Here is a 9,949-nt window from a genome sequence, read left to right as displayed (position 1 = left end):
TTTACTGTTGTTAGTGACTAACTGCTTACGTTTAAACGCGGCAAGCACCTACAATAGCAGAACTGTAATGTTGAAGATGTTTTCGTCAACTAACGCTACAAATGAAAGCAAAGTATATGTTTCAAATACAACTGAAGATTCATTCAGTGAGATGGAGCCAGATTATGTTCAAGTGATTAATAGAACAAGGGCAGGGCTGCTTTGGATCGTAGCCGTGCTGTCGCTCTTAAGATTTATCTACGGACTTATCTCATGGACACTTCATCCAAACTGGCGACATTTTCGCAATTATGTGTTACAAAATATTACTTTTAGTGGTTTAATATTCGCCATATGTCCGCTTCATGTGTACCTACTTTACAATAGATATGGAAATTTCATACGTGTTTTTTTATACTTTTTACTTTTTTTGTAAATGTTTTTATTCATTGGTTAGTTGTTGCTACTGCCATGTTTTGTATCGACCTCGTTAAAGTGTTTAATAACGTGTTAAAGAGAAGGTTTTTAATATCTACTATATTCGCTTGGGTGTTTCCTGTTATAGTAATGTTTCTCTATAAGTACGCAGGATTGCCTCCAGCGTACATAACGGTAGCGGAAACATTCTTAAACTTTATTTCATATCTGAGACTTCTATGTTCTTTGTATTATCTTGAAAAGGGCAGTGTCTCTAGACAGCAAACTTGCAGAATTGTATTGTTTCACACATTGGCTTTTTTGGCAACTGGATTTCTTTTATACTTTCCTTCCCTATGTTCATGGCTCAGTTTAGCAAAACTTTGCAGAAATGGACAGTGATAGTAACCACATTTTTGTTCATGATTACTCTTTGACTTAACTTTTATTCTCATGAAGTCTAAAAGAGTGTTGGAAACAATACTGAATTCAAAGAACGCATTCTCTGGTATAAATCATGAATTTTGGATTCGGTGTCACTTTATTTTTCTCTAAAATTTGGACTTACCTTTGTTATTTTAGTTTGTTACCCATGCTCAACATTTTATCTGATCTGTACTTAGTAACTATTTTATTTTAGGGATATGTCTTTTAAGATGGATGTAGGATATTATTTTACTTCGTAGCTTTTAGTTTATAGAAATAAACGTTATTTCGCTAAACCCTTAGTTTGTCCCTTATTCCGTGATAAAATTTGGCTCTGGACTTAATTCCGAGAGTCATTGTACGTAATTCGGTGCTATCTTTAAAGTTCAAATTGTTCAAGCATCTATCAAGATAATTGGCTTAAAATACTTTTTTTAAATGATGATTATAATCACGAAATAAAAAAAAATTGTATTGCGTGAATTGGACGAATTAGAATTGGAGGGGGAAATTTATTATACTCTACGGTAATCTAAATTAAAATGACAAAATGAAAAATATGCTTAGTTAAATTTATTGATTCAACTTAATAATTTTGAATAAGTATATCAAATAATAAAATAACTTGTAGAACAAAAACAAAAATAAATTTTGTTTGATAATCACATTAAAGTATGATAGTCACTGTTCCATTATTTACATCTTAACGACTTTTGAAGTATTCCAGCATACCTAGTTCTTATAGTTTCGCCATGTCTGTCTGTCTGTCTGTCTGTCCGTCCGCGGCTTTGCTCAGGGACTATCAATGCTAAAAAACTGTAATTTTGCAAGAATATATATGTTAACTATGCCGACAAAATGGTACAATCAAAATTAAAAAAAGAATTTTCTCATACAACCCTATAGTGTAGGGTATTGTTGTATTTTAAAATGATTAGGGGTTTGCTAAAACGATTTTTCGATTCAGTGATATGTTTGCGAAATATTCAACTTTAAAGTGCAAATTTTCATTAAAATCGAGCACCCCCCTCTAAAATCTAAACCGGTGGGTGGAAATTTAAAACAAAATTCAGGATGGTAGTAAGTATATCAAACTTTAAAAAAAAACCATAACGACTAAGTTTGCTTGAGAATTATTAGTAGTTTATGAGTAAAAAGCAGTCTAAGGTATAAAATATACCTAAACTTGGAAGTTTCCGTATAAAATACGAAATCCTTAAAAAATATTACTTAATTTTTTCGTAATGGCTACGGAACCCTATTTTGGGCGTGTCCGACACGCTCTTGGCCGGTTTTGTTCTATCATAAATCGTTTCTACAGCGCATGCGATGAAAGATGTTTCATGGCAACTTATTTTAAACTTTGTAACATTATTGAAGTTTTAGTACGGAATTTTAAAAAAAATCGGTCTAGTAGTTTTTGAGTTAATTCGTAACAAACATCCAAAAATACAAAAATCCAAATCTTTCCTCATTATTATATTACTATAGATTTATAATATTAGTATAGATATAGATTAATAATAAATCAATCCATGCTTGCATCTTATTTATAATTGACTTGTCAACGAGGTTATGGAGAATATACGTTTTGCGGACTAGACAGATGAATTAGAGGACAGATTAGAGGACAAAACAGAGAGGAGGAGGTATTTATAAAGTGTATTAAAAAAATATATCTACAATGACATGACGATGATGATGTTGGCCACGGTGACTGCTTCGACTCGTCTCTCTGTAGGATATGCTCACGTATTCACAATATACCTATTATATGTAGAAAGATAAAAAACCAATTAAGTAAAAATAGACTGACTTTAAAACTGTAACTTAAAAGGGAGAAATAAAAGTTTTTCTTTACAAAAATCTTTACTAAGAATAAGAATTATCAAGAATTTTGTGGTTCATCCATATTACAGTTTTTTGAGATACGCGCAGACAAAATGTACAAATATACATACCTGCGAAGATAAAATGATATTGTGCAAAGCTCACAATATATTCCAAGCTCCATCTATCAATCTAAGAGACAGAGATAATCAAGAGCTATACCTTGACAAGTTCGTAAGGGAACCCTGTAGAATCCTGTCGCAAGGAGCCTCTGCTGCCTTTGTCAATATATGTTTGGTAAGTGCGGCAATGCTGACTGCAACAGGGTTCTCCCGATTGACATGCACAAACTTGTCATGCTTTAGACATAAAAATATTTCACTTTGTAAAAGTTGTCATACTATTCAACGTAAACATACCCCTCAAGATTCAAATAATAATACAAACTGAAAAGTACGTTTACAAATAGGCAAGGGTTACAAAATATGTCACCATAGTTCCCTGTCGCCTTCACTGTCGGCCCCAATCACATTAGCTCTTTATCCGTGGACCTTTTGTGACGCAAACAACTTTCTGACACTATGCAAACGGCAGAACATGTCTGTTAAATGTTGGGTTGTCTTATAGAAATGTGTCAACATTTTGTCATAGAGTCAATTAGCAAGTTTTTTGAAGGTCGGAGGAAAGCATTGTTACTTACGTTATTAAATAAATAGATAAATACCATAAATCATGATTCATGGTATAATTTGACTTACTAGTCACCAACTAAGTAAAGCGTACCTACTTTTTCCCACCCTTAGGGTAACTTTTTTTCCAAATTTATACCGTATCCAATAAAAAAAGAATTATGAAAATCGAACTACTCTGTAAAAAGTTATGCCTGGTCATACATTACAATCAGTGACTGAACAATCAATCATCCCCAGTTTTCCTTCCCTTAGGGTGGGAATATTTTTTCCGAATTGAAATTTAATTAAATTCAATTTTAAACATTTAATTCAGACCATGTCCATACGTTTTAGTTTACAGTACCTTATTCTATATTCGTTAACTCTAGATTTAAATTATGTTATATACAGAGCCTCTGGATTCTATATGTACTGAATCCCAGTGTTTCCAAAAAAAGAGTGGGACCTCCCTCGGGGTATACGCTTTCCAGTTAAAAAAGAATTATTAAAATCGGACTACTCTGTAAAAAGTTAAGCGTGGTCATACATAAAAAAAATGTACTTACGCGTTACGCGTCGACTTGAGAACCTTCCTCTGTTTTTTTCGTCCGTTAAAAACAATTATATATATTCCGCAAACATTATAAATTATCATGGACCTACCTATTAGGTAATTTTGGAACTGCTCGTTCCTCAGATGCAATTATAGGTGCTCTAGCATGCAGTGGTTGATTACTCCAGCAAGGACGTTATGCAGGTTTATACAGCATTCTACTTAAAAATACAGCAGGCAAACTCTAGATAGGTACGCCTCTGCCCGTATAACCCGGCTGACTCGAGACGTCTAATTTTAATTAATATGTAGGTAAAAACTGGCGAGCAGTTATATAGGTAAAGTGATTAAAATACTACGGTAATACGAGGAATAAAAATATAGGCGCGCAGATATGTCTTCTCAAAGAGAGAGAGGGCTTGAGCTGTAGGTCCCACGCGGACACAATTCGGATTAAACTCAAACACTTATACATTATTAAACTGCTTCGCAGATGTAACCTGCATGCACCTCACGATGTTTTCTTTCACCGGAAAGATCATGGTAAATTTCAAATGTAGTTTCGCGCGTGAATCCCGAGTCTCTGCGACTGAGAGGAGGCCTGTGCTGTGCCCAGCAGCGGGACGTATATAGGCCGGTTGATGGTTACAAATGAAAGATGTACCTATTTGTTTACTTTAATAATACGGTATTTGACAACTCCTGATTTTGCCATATCTTAATTATTATTATGAAAATATAGATGTACAGATAGTTTTTAGCGAAGAGAAAATTTAAATCGGTTGAAAATTGAATTTATAGTGATTTTTCGAAAAATCTATATACCTCTCTTTCTATAACGCTTTTCTCTATGCAGCAAGTATGGCGGTACTGGCATGTGAGTCTTTCTCTGTCTCTGTCTAATCTTGAATTTCAAACCTTTATAACTTTGTTATTTGTAAAGGTAGCTTAAAAATTGTTATTCTATTCGATAACAGGCATTGTGTAGTTTTAATTTATAAAACATATACAAAATACCGTATTGTATTGATTAAACAAATGTCTTTGAATTTTGTACGTGCGAAAACTCCAATAACTCTACTTCGAGTTTCTCAGAGAAAAAAAATATAACGTCTTAATTCTCAGTATACCAAACCAAACCACACCTCTAAACCACATCTCTCAGAATAACCTCATTATGAAATGTACTAAAAATAAAGAAATATTTCTCAAAAATTACACCGTGTAAAAGTTTACACGGTGCAATTTTTGGGAAATATTTCTTTATTTTTAGTAGTAGGTAAGTACCTTGCATTAAAAGCAACAGTGCATAAGGCTCTTTGTTATATGTGGAAATGACTTTAAAAACAGTTTATTCAGCTATTTACATAACACATTTCATCTTAACCAGTCAAAGCATTTACCGAGAGAAAGAACAAACCGAATCACACCGTCACAAACTACAAGTATTGCAGCATTTAATATATTAGGAGGATTTCGCGTCCCAATTTTTTTGCACGACAGTGTATTACCTTAGTGTAGTAACCGAGGCAGGTTAATACGTACCGTAACACACGGATTCTCCGCTAAGCACTGCCGAGCACACAATAAAGTTGTAATTACTAGCGCCACCTACGACAGTAGTTCCCATTCGTTATGTCGAAATGTAGAACTATTTTACGAGAAAATCATTTAGGAATATGAAAACTGTATAATGCGCTTTTAATGCTCTGAGAAAAGATTCCGTGAAAAGGTTCACGTGTAAATGTAAATGTTGATGTTTAAAACAAGCGTGGTAAGTCCAGGAGGTGCTGCCGGGATGTCCTAAACGTGTTCCCGAACGATTAAACGGACTTCGTTCAAAATTGGGACAAATGAAGAAAATTTTGGGGTTTGGGAAAGGGTTCAGCCTAGCAGTGGGACACTTCTCCGGGCTAAATAATAGTTAAATCATTCTTTATCGGACTCAGATTCGTATGAATTGTTACATTATTGTGGCAAGGGGTTTCATCTCGATGTTTTAGAATGCATGGAGATAATTAGATAAAACAGTATGGCGTCTATTATTAATCATCATCCATCATCATCATCCCAGCCTATATACGTCCCACTGCTGGGCACAGGCCTCCTCTCAGATCAAGAGGGCTTGGGCCATAGTTCCCACGCGGGCCCAGTGCGGGGAACTTCGCACGCACCATTGAATCGCTTCGCAGGTTTGTGCAGGTTTCCTCACGATGTTTTCCTTCACCGCAAAGCTCGTGGTAAATTTCAAATGTGATTCCGCACATGAATTTGGAAAAACTCAGAGGTGCGAGCCGGGGTTCGAACCCACGACCCTCTGCTTGAGAGGCGATAGGTCAAACCACTAGGCCACCACGGCTTATTATTAATGAGCAGGTAAATTTAGTTTCATCTCCCTTGCTACGGCTTGGATCTAATTTCAGCAATGGTAGTTAATAAAACATGCCTTGACAGTAAATAAATAAAAATCAAGGTAGTTTTGAAGGATGGTTAAAATTTATTAATAATTTGTGGGTAGTTTTGTTTTATTTCATAAAATATATGTGGGTACTTGGGGAGTTACAGTGACAAATTAAAACGGTGGTTGTGGTTCATTAGTCTAACAACTGGTAGCATGGTGTACGGTTGTGTCACTCTGAAGATGAACTCTGATTGAGTTCGAAACGCGTCAGTGTAGTGTGGTGGTGGTGATAGATGGGTTTGTGTGATTTGTGTGTGTTCTTACAGTGTGGAGGTGGAGGAACTGCATGAACACGCATATTTTGCATAAGCTTAGCTATCGTAAGGTCGCGGGTGAACAAGGAAATTCTTTTAGTTCATTGATATGGACCTCCGCAAAGTAACGCCTGATTCAATAATTTAAATAATAGTTATTAATAAGCATTATGTACCGTTAATTATTTTTTTACAACAAAACTTTTTATTTTTTATTGACTGACAATGGCACGCATAACACTAGTTTTTGTAGAAAAACATACTTCCGTAACTTACTCTACACCTATTTGCAAAAGTGTATTTTTAGTATGCATTAGGTAGGTACTTTTGAAAGTAACTTATTTATTTACATACAATATACACAGTGAATAACAAATAATAAAAAAAAGGAAAAAAAACTAAACTAACTTACTATAAGCCTAAAAAAAATTATTTACAAATCGTCACTACTTTGAAAAAATCTCATATCAAAAATCATTATGTCAGCAAAATTGAACCTAGACGCAATGTTCATAAAGCTCAGTCAGAAAAATTATCTATTTTGAGGAACGAGTTTTTTTTAAAGTAGTGACGAAATATTATCCAGATCGCTACTATTGGGCAGGGTGCGCAGTGTTTATTGACCTAAAGCCACAAAGTTTCCACAAAGTTCTTCTACTAAGAAGCAAGACATTTTTATCTGCTAACCTATGCTACGTACCCTGTAAGTAGGTCTAAGTAGGTATAACAAATGGGAAGTCTCCTTGAGTCAAGTCGCATGATAGTTGCAGTTGCACTTCGAGTAATGTTCGAACCATTCGACAATGTCTCGAATTTGGTTAGTGCAAGATTACAAAATGGTGTTTTTTTACTATGGGAAATGTGGGTTGAGTGTTTTAGGAAACGTGTAACTTACAGGAATGTTGCTTTCATTTATTATTTGAAGAGAGAGAAAGAGAGATTTACAAATATATGATACACAGAAAAAAACATACGATTAAGTAAATTTGAAAAAAAAAAAAACCTGTAGCCCCACTGCATGCATATGCATAAATTTATTCTCGCGCTAAGTTGCAAGACTGTTCACGTACCTACCACATATACGATATGAAATGAAATAAATAAAATCTTGTATATTTGTAACGGATTCCTTACAACAAGTCTAAAAACCCATAATCTCTTTTTTTTATTAAAATAAATAAACTGTAAAACCTAAACCTAAATTATTTTTCAACATCGTTTTTTGTATAAATAAATATCTTTTCATTTTCTGAAATTCACATTTTCACCAGGCGTGATTACCCGCATACATCTCTTAAGTACTTTACATTGACAGTTTTATCGTCGGCAATATCACTTGGTACTTCAACTTGGGCAACCTAACACTAAATTTATTCGAATTGTTACATCAAACATTCTACGACAACCTTTTTAAATGAACACAAGATTTCCTTCTATATTTTGTGTCAACATTTGGATTAGAAGGTATTGCGAATTTTTAGGATTCAAAACAAACTTAAATAAGTTTTTTTTTAAATGTCTTGCAGAGACTATCAGGATGTCATTGCCACATTATTGTAATGTTACCAGATTAACAAAATTGCCAAATTTCCAGACAATTCTGGCTGGAAGTGCTTCATATTCAACTTGCAAGATTTGACCCGCACGTAACTAAATACATTGCAAGTTAAATAAAAGCTTGTAAAAGGCTAAAAGAAAATTGTAAACAAGAATAACTTATATCACCTAAAGATAAAGCGACACGAAAGTTAATCTGATACGATCGGAAGAACCATTTGGATCGGCTTAGCGATCCAGAGTAACGACCTTTTAAAAATTGCAGGGGTCTGTTGTAAAAAGGACCAATGAAGTTTTAGAATAAATTACAAGGCGCGGAGAACTCTTGAACCGCAAATTGATCCGAAGATTTCATTCTGGCTAATCGGATTCGTATTACGAACGATTTTGCAAATTCTAAGGAAACCGGTTTAGCGCTACGACCCACGACGGACGTTTCTATTGAAATTAATACTTCAGTCAAATGGATTTAAACTTTCTTAACTTTTAGGAATATTTCGGATGGTGATCAGAAAATGCTTTTAAAATTTTACCGGCTGTAATGGCTACCTGCGCCTATCTATATTCAGGAACGACACTTAATGATAATGGAAATAAACGTATCCAAATGTATATCTGCTGCGACGCAGTTCTTTGTTCTCATGGGCATTTTGTTAAAGTTAGATTTAGTTTTTAAATACACTTTATTACATTTTTTTTCGTTTTTCACCAGCTTTTACTAACTTGTTGTGTTAGTTTGTGTCAAAGTAATTTAACAATATTATAGGTGATACATTGCGGATCTAGATTATTCTCTCATACCCAATTATTTTTAAATTTTGTTTCTGTAAAAAAACTACCTCAATATTCATAACCGATTGCGGCGAGAGTTCAGTATTAATTAAATTGAACCAGTTTTTTGTTAACTAGTTACATAGATTATATAGATTAGTTATATTTTCGGCCTCATCAGGTCAGTCGCTGGTTAAAATAGTAAATATCATGGGACACTTGACACCAATTGACCTAGTCCCAAACTAAGCAAAGCTTGTACTATGGATACTAGGCAACGAATAAACATTATTATATAGATAAATACATACTTAAATACATATTAAACATCCAAGACCCGAGAAGAATCATTCGTATTGTTCATACAAATATATGCCCCGGCCGGGAATCGAACCCGGGACCTCAAGCTTCGTAGTCAGGTTCTCTAACCACTTAGCCATTCGGTCGTCCAAAATTACTTTTAAATAAAATAAAATATCTTTCATCCAACCACATTTATGAACTGAGCGGCCTGCTAAGGAATTCTGTCGTCTAATTTTCTAAATACTAAAGTACCTATAATATAGGGCTATTTAAGGTCTGTGTATAGGCTCTTAGTGAAGTGAGCTTTAATTTGGCCTCATATGTAAATTATAAAGTGAGATAGAGATCAATTGCTGGTCAGTTAAAAAAAAAATATAATAAAAAATTGAACCGACTACAAAAAATCATGGAAATAATTTTCTACCAGTCTGAAGTCGGTGCCCAAGCACGAGCCAGCAGGAGTGGACCTATAGTCGTCTACCTCACCTACATACTATACGAGTATATTGGGCTTCAATCACTCCTGCTGGCTCGTGCTGAGGCACCGACTTCATGCTGGTGGAAAATTATTTTCGTGGTTTTTAGTAGTCGGTCCAATTTTTTGTTATAAAATTTTATTTTCACCTCAGCACCTCAAACAGGCAGGTTTTGCCATGAGAAATCAGTGAGCAAAATCGCATTTTGCTCAGTCCGTGAGACAAAGTACCTTTTTTTTTAAATGCTGAGT

Source organism: Choristoneura fumiferana, chromosome 2, assembly GCF_025370935.1.
Source record: "Choristoneura fumiferana chromosome 2, NRCan_CFum_1, whole genome shotgun sequence".
NCBI classification, from domain to species: domain Eukaryota; kingdom Metazoa; phylum Arthropoda; class Insecta; order Lepidoptera; family Tortricidae; genus Choristoneura; species Choristoneura fumiferana.
This window is presented reverse-complemented; position numbering follows the sequence as displayed.